The sequence below is a fragment of the Pinus tabuliformis genome, chromosome 1_1, assembly GCF_031772625.1.
Source record: "Pinus tabuliformis cultivar Carrire ecotype Pingquan chromosome 1_1, CPIR1, whole genome shotgun sequence".
NCBI lineage: Eukaryota > Viridiplantae > Streptophyta > Pinopsida > Pinales > Pinaceae > Pinus > Pinus tabuliformis.
In genome coordinates, this window is record NC_142297.1 from 736425455 (window position 1) to 736435606 (window position 10152).

Consider the following 10152-nt stretch of genomic DNA (forward strand, 5'->3'; position numbering starts at 1 on the left):
TCCTTTTCCTCAAATTTTCCCATGTCAAATTTCTGTTATGGAACATCAACCATGAGAACAAAATGAACTTTGGAGGGCACCCAGACTTCCATAAGATCGGAGGAAAAGGCGAGCTAGCGAGAGGAGTCTTCAATCCAATCAGATCCTTGTAGATATCTTTTACTTGGGCCATCAGACAGGCTTTAGGAACTGCCCAGGTCAGAAAGTCAGCTGTGAATGAACGATGAAAGCCGCAACTAGTCAACGATTCCTTTACAGTGTTCCACAGTTTAGCCAGCGACGCTGGCATGCCAAAATCAGAGGACTCCTTCCAGAGGGGGATTGGACCATTCCACGCAACTATGAGTTTATCCCAGGTAAAAAAACCATATCTGTGGAAAAAGATAAGAAGCTTCCCTGGAAAGGATATGTTTTCTCGACCCCCCATGATGGGATCTATGCCAATAAGAATTCTGCTGCCCGTTTGTAAACTCCACTTCAAATTGTTTGAAAAATATTTCTCAATCTTGTGGAAACTGAGCCAAATAGCAGAGCCATATTTGGCTCCAATCCTACCTTTCCTGAACCAGTATTCTATGCCTCTTCCTTTCATATATTTTTTTTTATGGTGGAGCTCCACAAACCATCCTCGAAGACTCCTCTCCACAGAGATTTGCAAAGGAGAGCTTTGCCAAAAGTCCTTAAATCCAATAAGCCCCAGCCTCCCAAATTCTTGGGCAAAGAGACCTTTTCCAACTTAGTAAGGTGATATTTTTGTTGGTCTGATTTGCCCCCCAAAATAAAATTTGCAGAAATCTTATTCATTTTGTGGATGATACTTGTGGGGAGGAAAAAAATATGAGCCCAGTAAACAGCGATTTGCGTTAATACAGCTTGAACTAATACCACCCGACCAGCCAAGGATAAAAACTTGTATTCCCATGCCGAGATCTTTTTATAGTATCTATCCATCAACCACTGCCAGTCTGCTATAGAATAACTATTTGCTTTTAACTGAAAGCCCGGGTACTTTAAGCCATCTTTAATCGATCTCGACTCGATTCCAAACAATTCTGAGATCCATTTCACCATTTCCAAGTTGCTGTCGTTGTGGAAGAGAATAGATTTAGCCTTGTTTATATATAATCCAGTAGCTTTTTGGAATCTATTAAGGATGTTATTTAGGCAGATCCACAATACCCTGCATAACATTGCAAAAATAAGAACATCATCAACACAAAGATTGTGTGAGATGAATTTATTCCTGCATATCTTTACTGGCTTGCATCTATCTTCAGAGACCGCCTTGTTTATGTGAAGACTTAGGGAGTTCATTGCCAGGATGAACAGAAGCGGGGCGAGGGGGCATCCCTGGCGGAGGCCTCTTTCAGCTGGAAAAAAAGGAGAAGGCATACCATTAATAATGACAACATAGTTCACATTTTCCACGCATGCCATGATCCAGCTGATAGAGTTTGAACTTAGGACGATCTTCACAAGTAAGCATCTTATGAAACCCCAGTCTAAGCAGTCATAAGCTTTTTGTAGATCAATTTTAAGAATGGCAGCGTCTGACTTCTTAGAGAGCATAGAAAACAGACATTCCTGAGTATTAGCGACGGCATCCAGGATATTTCTTCCCTTCAAAAAAGCATGTTGATCCTTTGTAAGGAAAGTGGCCAGAGTCACTTTAATCCTTTCCGCTATGATTTTTGTGATGATCTTGAAGGTTATGTTGCATAAGGAAATCGGTCTGAAGTCTTGAAAGGAGACCACCTCCACTTTTTTTGGGATGAGAGCTATTTGAGTTGATGATGTGAGCTGATGAATGCTCCCTGAGATTCTGGATGCCTCAACCATCCTCAGCAAGTCTTGTTTGATGATATCAAAGAAGTGAATAAAAAACTCTATTGTCCAGCCGTCCGGGCCAGGACATTTGTCCTTTTTAAAGGCCTTCATGACATCCATGAGCTCATTTTCTGTTATAGGCCGAAAAAGGCTTGCATTCTTTTCATCGTCAAACATTTGAGGGACCAGGTCAATACCCCAACGAATGTCCTGGAAGCCGCATCCTTCTCTTCTGTTATATTGGTTTTTAAAATGTCTTACGACTTCTTTAGATATATCTTGTTGTGAGGTAAAAAAGCCCCCCTGGCCATCGCTTATTTTCCATATTGTATTTTTCTCGCGCCTAGAATTAGCGAATTTATGAAAAAACTTAGTATTCCTGTCCCCTTCCTGTAGCCAAGTTACCCTGCTTTTTAGCCTCCAGAATGCTTCCTCCTGCTTCAGGAAGTTCTGTTTTTTCCTTTCCAATTCTTTGATGCGGCATCTCAGACTAAAAGAAAAAGAGCTAGCATCCAAATCCTTTAAAATATTGTCCAGCTCCTTCAGCGTTTCTTGAAGACTGGCCCTGTCCCTCTGTCTTTTTTTAAATTGCCAATCTTTGACCACTTTCCTCATGGCTGATAGCTTATCCCTGAAAGTCATGAAAGGGGGGGCCATATCGCATGCAGACAGATCCTTCCAGGATTTGGCAATGACCTCGTTGAACTCCGGGTCTTCCAACCATGCCCTATTAAATTTAAAGGAGTACCCTTTTCTGAAACCACATTCCTTCCAGCTGAGATAAATTGGTCTATGGTCAGATATGAATGCCTGCCCAATAGCAGACTATGGCATACCCAATTTATCAATAATGCTACCACGAACAATGAAACGATCAATCCTTTTAGCAATGTACGCCTCCTCTGATCTTCCATTGTCCCAGGTCGGCATCATTTTAGATGGAGCTATATCTACGAGATTTCTGTGTAGAAGTTCATACTTCAAGCGGTCAACAAGCGGATCACTACACCTGCAGTTTCCCCATCGTTCTTCTGGGCTTAATGTTACATTCAGGTCACCTGCAATTATCAATGATTCAATATCAAGAATTTCTGAATCAAAATTTTTTTCCCAAAAAGGGATCCTGTTCTTGTAAGGAGCATAGGTGTTCAGAATATTAATTGGGCATTCTTTCCCTCTGATAGAAGCTGAAATGAGAATACCAGCAAAACATTTGTACGCCTTTGCCCTGATCCAATCAGGGTCCCACAACACCGCCAGCCCTCCCGAAAGACCCTTAGCCTCTGAAGCTACCAGGAACCATGAGGGAAACATTTTCCTGAAATAAGCTATGGACACATGGTTACTATGCATGGTTTCTTGTATCAAAATGATTTTTGGCTTAGCTGAGTAGAAAAGATCCTTCAACGCCAAAAATTTAAGGTCTGCTCCCAGACCTCTGATGTTCATGGAGATCATAAAGGTCATTTGGAAGATTCTCCAGCCGTACTTGCTCTAAGAGGCTGAGATTCTGGAATTTCATAGATGGGAACATCGGTCAGGGATAGGTTCCTTATCCCGCTGTCATCAACAGTTGTCCTTCCTCTAAAATGTCTGCTTCCTCCATTATGCTTCTTTCTTACTATTATGTTCCTTGCTGAGTTCGGGCTTATAAATGGCAGGGTCGGATTTGAAGGTTTATGAATGGTCAGCGGTTCAAGCTCCAGGGATCTTCTACTTAGGAGAAAGTCTAAATCATTGTCATATGGATTTGCAGGGGAAGAGACCGAGGAATTTAGCGGGGTAAGAGTCGACATCGGCTCCTTGCCTTTAGAGGATGGAGGCGTATTCTTTCTGGGCGTCGGCGATGATGAGGATATAAGAATGGGATGGGATCCCACTATAAAGTCTTTAAACTGGATGGGAGGAGGAGATGGAACAGTTCTGTCATCGGTCGGTTCAGGAATGGGCGAACACTGCAGAAGAGGAGACATGGTTTTCTCAGAGCGTACAAGCTTGCCCGAGCTTTCAGGTTTTGACTCCTGGTCGCAGGAAAAGTCCTGAGGTAAAAACTGCGGGGATAGGATGACATTGTTATTCTACCCATCCACTATAACCGTCGGGGATAGGCTAGCTGAAGGAGATGGGACCTCCCTTTCAGCGCGCGTGGGCGAGCTTGTCCGAATCTTTCGATGCGCTAGTCTACCTTTCGGTTTCGACATCCGATGGCAATTCTTTATCAAATGACCTGTTCTGTGGCAAGTAGAGCATCTGAAAGGGATGCCCCAAAAATCCAGCCTTTGTTTTATTTTCAAGTCTCTCCAGGCAATCTCAATATGGTCTGGGAACCCCCCCCCCCTATAGGCCTTTTCAATGAGGATCCACGCTATTCTCTTGTCCTTCGCACCAAGGCACCAAGGATCAACATAAACAAACCCGCCGATGGAATTGCCTATCTCAGCGAGAGTCTCTATTAGCTTCATAACACGTCGGCTTCACCACCACGTCATCACGGGCCGATTGCCTTTCACCCGGCAACGTGGCATTCTTCCATGCTTTTTCGACCTGGATTGCGGCCCTGACCATGGCCTCCGTGGCCGACGCATCCGATCCACCATCCATGCGCCACCAACTCCTTTGCCTCAGTAATTACCTCAATAATTATCGAGATTATCTATGTCCTAAATAGATTTTCATATCAGACTTGGTACCAGCAATTAATCAATCTCTAGCCATACTCTAGATATAAATCCTGGAGAATATTAATGCCAGATGAGGGGAATTTAAAACAGATCTGACACTGAGACTGAAACCCAGAACACTCGAGAAGTATGATTCCAGGGATCGAGGCATGCATGGGATTAGAAAAACAATTTATGGTCAAAAATATTAACTGATGGGGGCCGTCACTACTGAAGGAAATTAAGTAAGAAAGGATGATCCTATATAGAATGTACTCTCAAGTACAAAAACACGTCACCCAAAGGACACTCTTCAAATCCCAATGAGATTTGGAATTCCTTTCCTGATTTAGCTGAAAAAATCTGGTCTCGTGGGAAATTTTCCGGTCCTGAGGAAGGAAAAACTCTGGTAGGCGGGGAACAAGGCTTTCAGGGTTCAGTTCCTGGAGGTCACAGGTTTTATAGGGGATGAATCATTTAACAACTGGATGAGGCTCATGAGATATGCTATCTTCCTGTGGATTGTTAGCTGGTAGAGGAGTCGTTACAAACCAAGCAGCAACAATATATTTCCATGATGCACCACCACCCCCCTATCTTAAGACGAATGTTTGAGCAAGGTTTATGAATAACTATGAATCTCTTCAAATTGTGGATGATTTCCCAGACCATTGTAAAAAACCAAAACAATGCTCATAGACTTAAAATAAACACTTTGGTAAACACACAAACAAGATTTATCCATATATTCCTTCCATCTATAGTGCTTAAAACAACGACGTGGAATTTCGAATTAGAAAAACAACACTCATGCCCATAATATTATACCACCTCTGTAACTTAGAGTTTAAAAAACTACTTCCATAAAGAAACGAGATACAGATACAAAGATAAACCAGAGACTATAAGGGGTGATATACTGACCTCTTTCTAGGCGCATATCAAGGGGAGAGCACTAGTTGACCTCCAGCAAAAACCGCAAAAATAGAAAATTGAACACTAAGGCCTCTGATAAAGAGATAGAGAAATGCTCAGGGGGAGAGGCTCCGCTGAGACTAGGGGTCGAAAGGATCAGGGAGAAGCCAAAAAGCTAGCACTCTTTGCATAAGCCTGTTACAAAGGGCATAATGGTGATAGAGGAATGCATGTCTGCCAGATGGATAGGGAGGATGGCTAAATAAACACTTGGATTTGTGAATTAGAGGATATGGAAAAAAACTAGTGCAGTGCGTGCCTTGGATGTTCAAGATACCTGTGAAACACGGATTGGTATGGCCATAGCTGACTGAGTTGAGCTGAGGCAACCAGGATGGTTGCTTACCTTAAAGATTAAATTTTGAAGTCATCCAAACCCCTGTAAAATGATGAAATACAAAAGCTTCAAGGTAAATGTTTTTCAATTCAAGGTCACGGTTCATCCACATGGAAGGAATGAGTTGCCATTGTTTCTTTCCACTTGTAAAAAGTATCACATATAACAATGGGCAACTCCACTCATATTTTATACCATTGTGATTATGATAAAAGTTTTTAAGATAATATTTGATTGGGATGTTTTCCCTAAAAAATTTAGAGCTCGATTGCCACAATAAAATTTGTGTTATTCCATGTGCAGACCCGAGGTTTGTGATCCTGCAGTGGGATCATTGATCTCGGTTGGTGTGCATATATATTAACTCAGTGGCCATTCCTGTGGGTCACAGGTTCAATACACTACACATGCTAGACCCTAGGTTCGACTCCTGGGTGTAAGAGTCTTGCCTTTTTAATTAAAATTATGTAATGTATTAGTTTATATATACTCAAGATCATGATCTCGGAAAAAACTGTGTATTCACATTGGAAATTCTATATATAAAATACTGTATTAGTTTATATATACTTCAAAAAACAAATCGTTAAGATTTTCGGTCCCCTTTTAATTAAATTTATGTACAGTATTAGTTTATATACATATTCATGATCCAGACAGATGCAATAAAATGTGTATAATTACATGGCAAATTTTATATAAAATATTGTATCAGCTTATATATATTTAAAAAAAAATAGTAAGATTGTCGGTGCCTTTTAATTTAAATTTATGTGAATTTTGTTTCTATATATAATATAGATATTATCATTACAATTGTGCTTTTTCGTTCTGAAAAATAATATAAATATTATCATCATTTTACTTTAAAAAGCATTTTCGTAAAATTTTTAATATTCTTTTAAATTTATGTAAATTTGTATATATAAAATATGTATTATTATTATTTTCATTTTATTTAAAAATGAAATTCACAAATTTCTTCCCACAAAGTGATCTATTATTATAAATAATGCCACTTAACACATTGTAGTTAAGGGTTCCCAAACTTAGATAATTTATTTGAACTTCTATTGCTTAACATTATAACATTAAATATCAAACCCTATGTGAAAACCTTGGGTGAAACAAGTGTCACTCATGCCATGACTTGACTTGTTCTTAAATTTTATGTTGTTTTCTAAATGTATTTTTGAAGTATAAAATTGTCTATGTACTTCAAGATGATTAGTTTTTATATTTACCAATTTAGCTTTTTACGAAGATCTTTCCAAATCTTTTATTCCTTCGGTGTATCTTTGCACCTTTAGGGGAAATTGCTAGTTTACCTGCCACATGAAACTTACTGTCTTCCCACACACAAAACTAGCACTGACCATATAATTATAGACAAAGTTTTGCAAAATCAAACTGCTTTACAAAAATTACATTTTGATGAACATTGAGTTCTGACTTCTTCAGTGTCATTCTATCTAACATTATCTGCAATCGATGGAGTAGTTAGGATCGCCAATCCAAAATAGAAGCCTCCTCCTCAAGTCAGTTAAAGATAGTTCATAAAAATGTATCATAAGTATCAATTGAAATAAAAGTGGTAGTGATATTTTTGTAACTTCAACTCCAAAAGTGAGTGCTAAAAGTGAAGAGGAGTGGTCCTTCCTTATGCAAGCTACACTTGAATGAGCAGAAGTTGTAGAGTATTGATGGAAAGGCAAATGAGGAAAGGCATAAATTTGACATACACAAGCAATATGAGTCGTTTCTCTTCTATTGACCACATAAACTTGACTTTTCTTGATTACAATGAACCCGGTGAGGGGTATTTAACCTTTTTCGACTAGCGACTCACTCAAAATAACTTCAGCATGCAAACACACATTATATTTGATTTTACCAAATATAATACCAAACTCTAACTAACTCATAGTTGACTCAATTAAGTCACACTCTAAATTTAGACTACTCTGCATGTGGTGGTAATTACAGTTTCCAACAACCACCCTTAATTATGACCATATGAATCAACATAACTCAACTGCGCATGCTAGGCTTACAATAGAATTGACTCAGTTATCACTCAAACATGCCTACTAGTCTATGTCTCAGCTAAGCTTACAATGACTCAAAACTTTGACAATTTTGTGTTTTCTTTTTCATTTCTTCCAAATTATGTATCCTCTAAATTGCTTCATTCTCTATTGTATGTTATTATTGTAGGCTCCATATTTCTTTACTTATTGTTGTAATTTTTCTTTGACTTCTCTTGTATTTGTTTTGAAAAACAAGTTGATCCTATCTTTTACAACTTCCTCTTCAAAGATTCGTTCAACTATGGACTGTTGCCACAACTCTTCATCTTCAAACTATGTTCCTCGCTCTGCTTCATGCACTTCATATTCCTTACTTTTTTTCTGCCATATTTTTTGATAGCAAAATCTTATCTCTTCTTGACTCCATTACTGAAAAATAGTTTTAATGCATTCTTCCCCATTTTTAGAAATTTCCAAGTCCTTCTCTTCACTTTCAACATCAGGTATTGTTGTTTTTCTCCTGTAGTCTGCACACTCAAGATAATCATTAGGCTTACATGTAAAATCATAATCATGCTCTTTCTTCTCGTTCGCTTTTTCATTCAATTATTTTATTCTAGTTGTTGCTTTAAGACTCACCAATTTGTTCTATTGGCTTCTCAATCCATTCTTTAATGAGCTTCAAATCGGCTTCAAACTTATTAATAACTTTGTTTTCAACTTCAGCACCCATTCTATTTTGAACTCCCACATATTCAAAATTAATGTTAAAAACATATTTGTTATGCAGTTTAGTGAGAGCTTCCTTCTTTACCTCTTTCTTCTCTGCCTTCTTTTCCGTTGCATGGAGGTTGTCTTCCACTATTATGTGGTCAATGGATATTCTCATAAAAAACTCTTTAATCACTTGATCCTCTTATTGATGGTCAGAGGTTGCTAAATCACATACTGCTTCAAGAGAAGTTCCAACTACTTCATATCTTGTTGCTACAGTGGCAACTTTAACCTTCAATTCTTCATCAAACATGGCGCTTACCATATTGCCACTTTCAATCCCTATTTCAAAAAACAAACCACACATATCATCAACATAATGTTTATCCACCCTAAGGTGGGATTTCTGAGCACGCATGTGCTCATTAACGATTTCAGCTTCACCAAATTCACCAGCTACGACTAGATTCACCAATGCACATATCACTATGGAGTCATTATCCACATGTGTTTTGTCATAATGGGATTCACCATCATCTGCACCATCCACATTATAGTGGAGTTCCTGAGCATTTATATTCTCTTGCTTTGTTTCACATACAAAAGCTCAACTTCTCCCTTTGTAATCTTTGTTGCATATTCTTCATCTATATGTATGTCTGCATAATGGGTTTCACTTTTATAATCTTCATGACCATCATCCACCTTTGAGTGGGATTATCCAAGCTTTGTTGTCTTCCCAGAGCCTTTCTCATCTACTCTCATATCTGCAACTGACTCAACAGATTGTGACACAGCATGTTGTTGCATGTCACTCCCCCTTGCACCAAATTATTCTTCCAAGATCTTCCACGCTTCTTTGGAAGCTGTAGATTTTGCTACAATGCATAGAAATTTATCATCCAATGCATGCTTTATAAAATCCAATACTAGAGCATTGCATACTTCATCATACATGTTAGTAGACCGGTACTCCATTAACTCTTTACCTTGAATAATAGTTAGTATTTTGATAACCCAAGAATCAAAATATTTACTACTAAACAATGGAGGTGGTAGAAGATCCAAATTACACTAATCACCCTCAACCTCTTCTTCGTCTTCTACTAGACTTCATAGTTCCTCGACTGCGGGTTGAATCTCTCTAAACATGACAAGGATCTTTGTCTCTTCTCGTGGATTTCTTCTTTTGATCTACTTGAGTTGTTCTTTCCGACCCATGATTGTTGCTTGAGTCATTCTTTCTGACCCATGATTGTTTCCTTTCTTCTGTGTTATGTTTGCTTTGTTGATTGCATGAGGCTTCCTTCCATTCACCCTCGAAAAAAATATATGATTTTTAATATGCACCCCATAAGACACGATCTTTAAACCAAAAAGCACCATCATGATTGACAAACTAGAAAAAATTTGCGAACCAATTCATCTTTTCAAGACCCTAAGTTTTCTTTCCAATATTTTTTTTTTAATTCTTCTTTAATTAAAAAAATCTCTTCGTAAATATCTCAAAAACGCTTTCCAAATTTTTTTTTAAATCTCTAATCACTCTTTTCTATTTCCGCTTTGTTTAATCTCTAACCACTTTGCTATTTTTCCATAATTATAATCC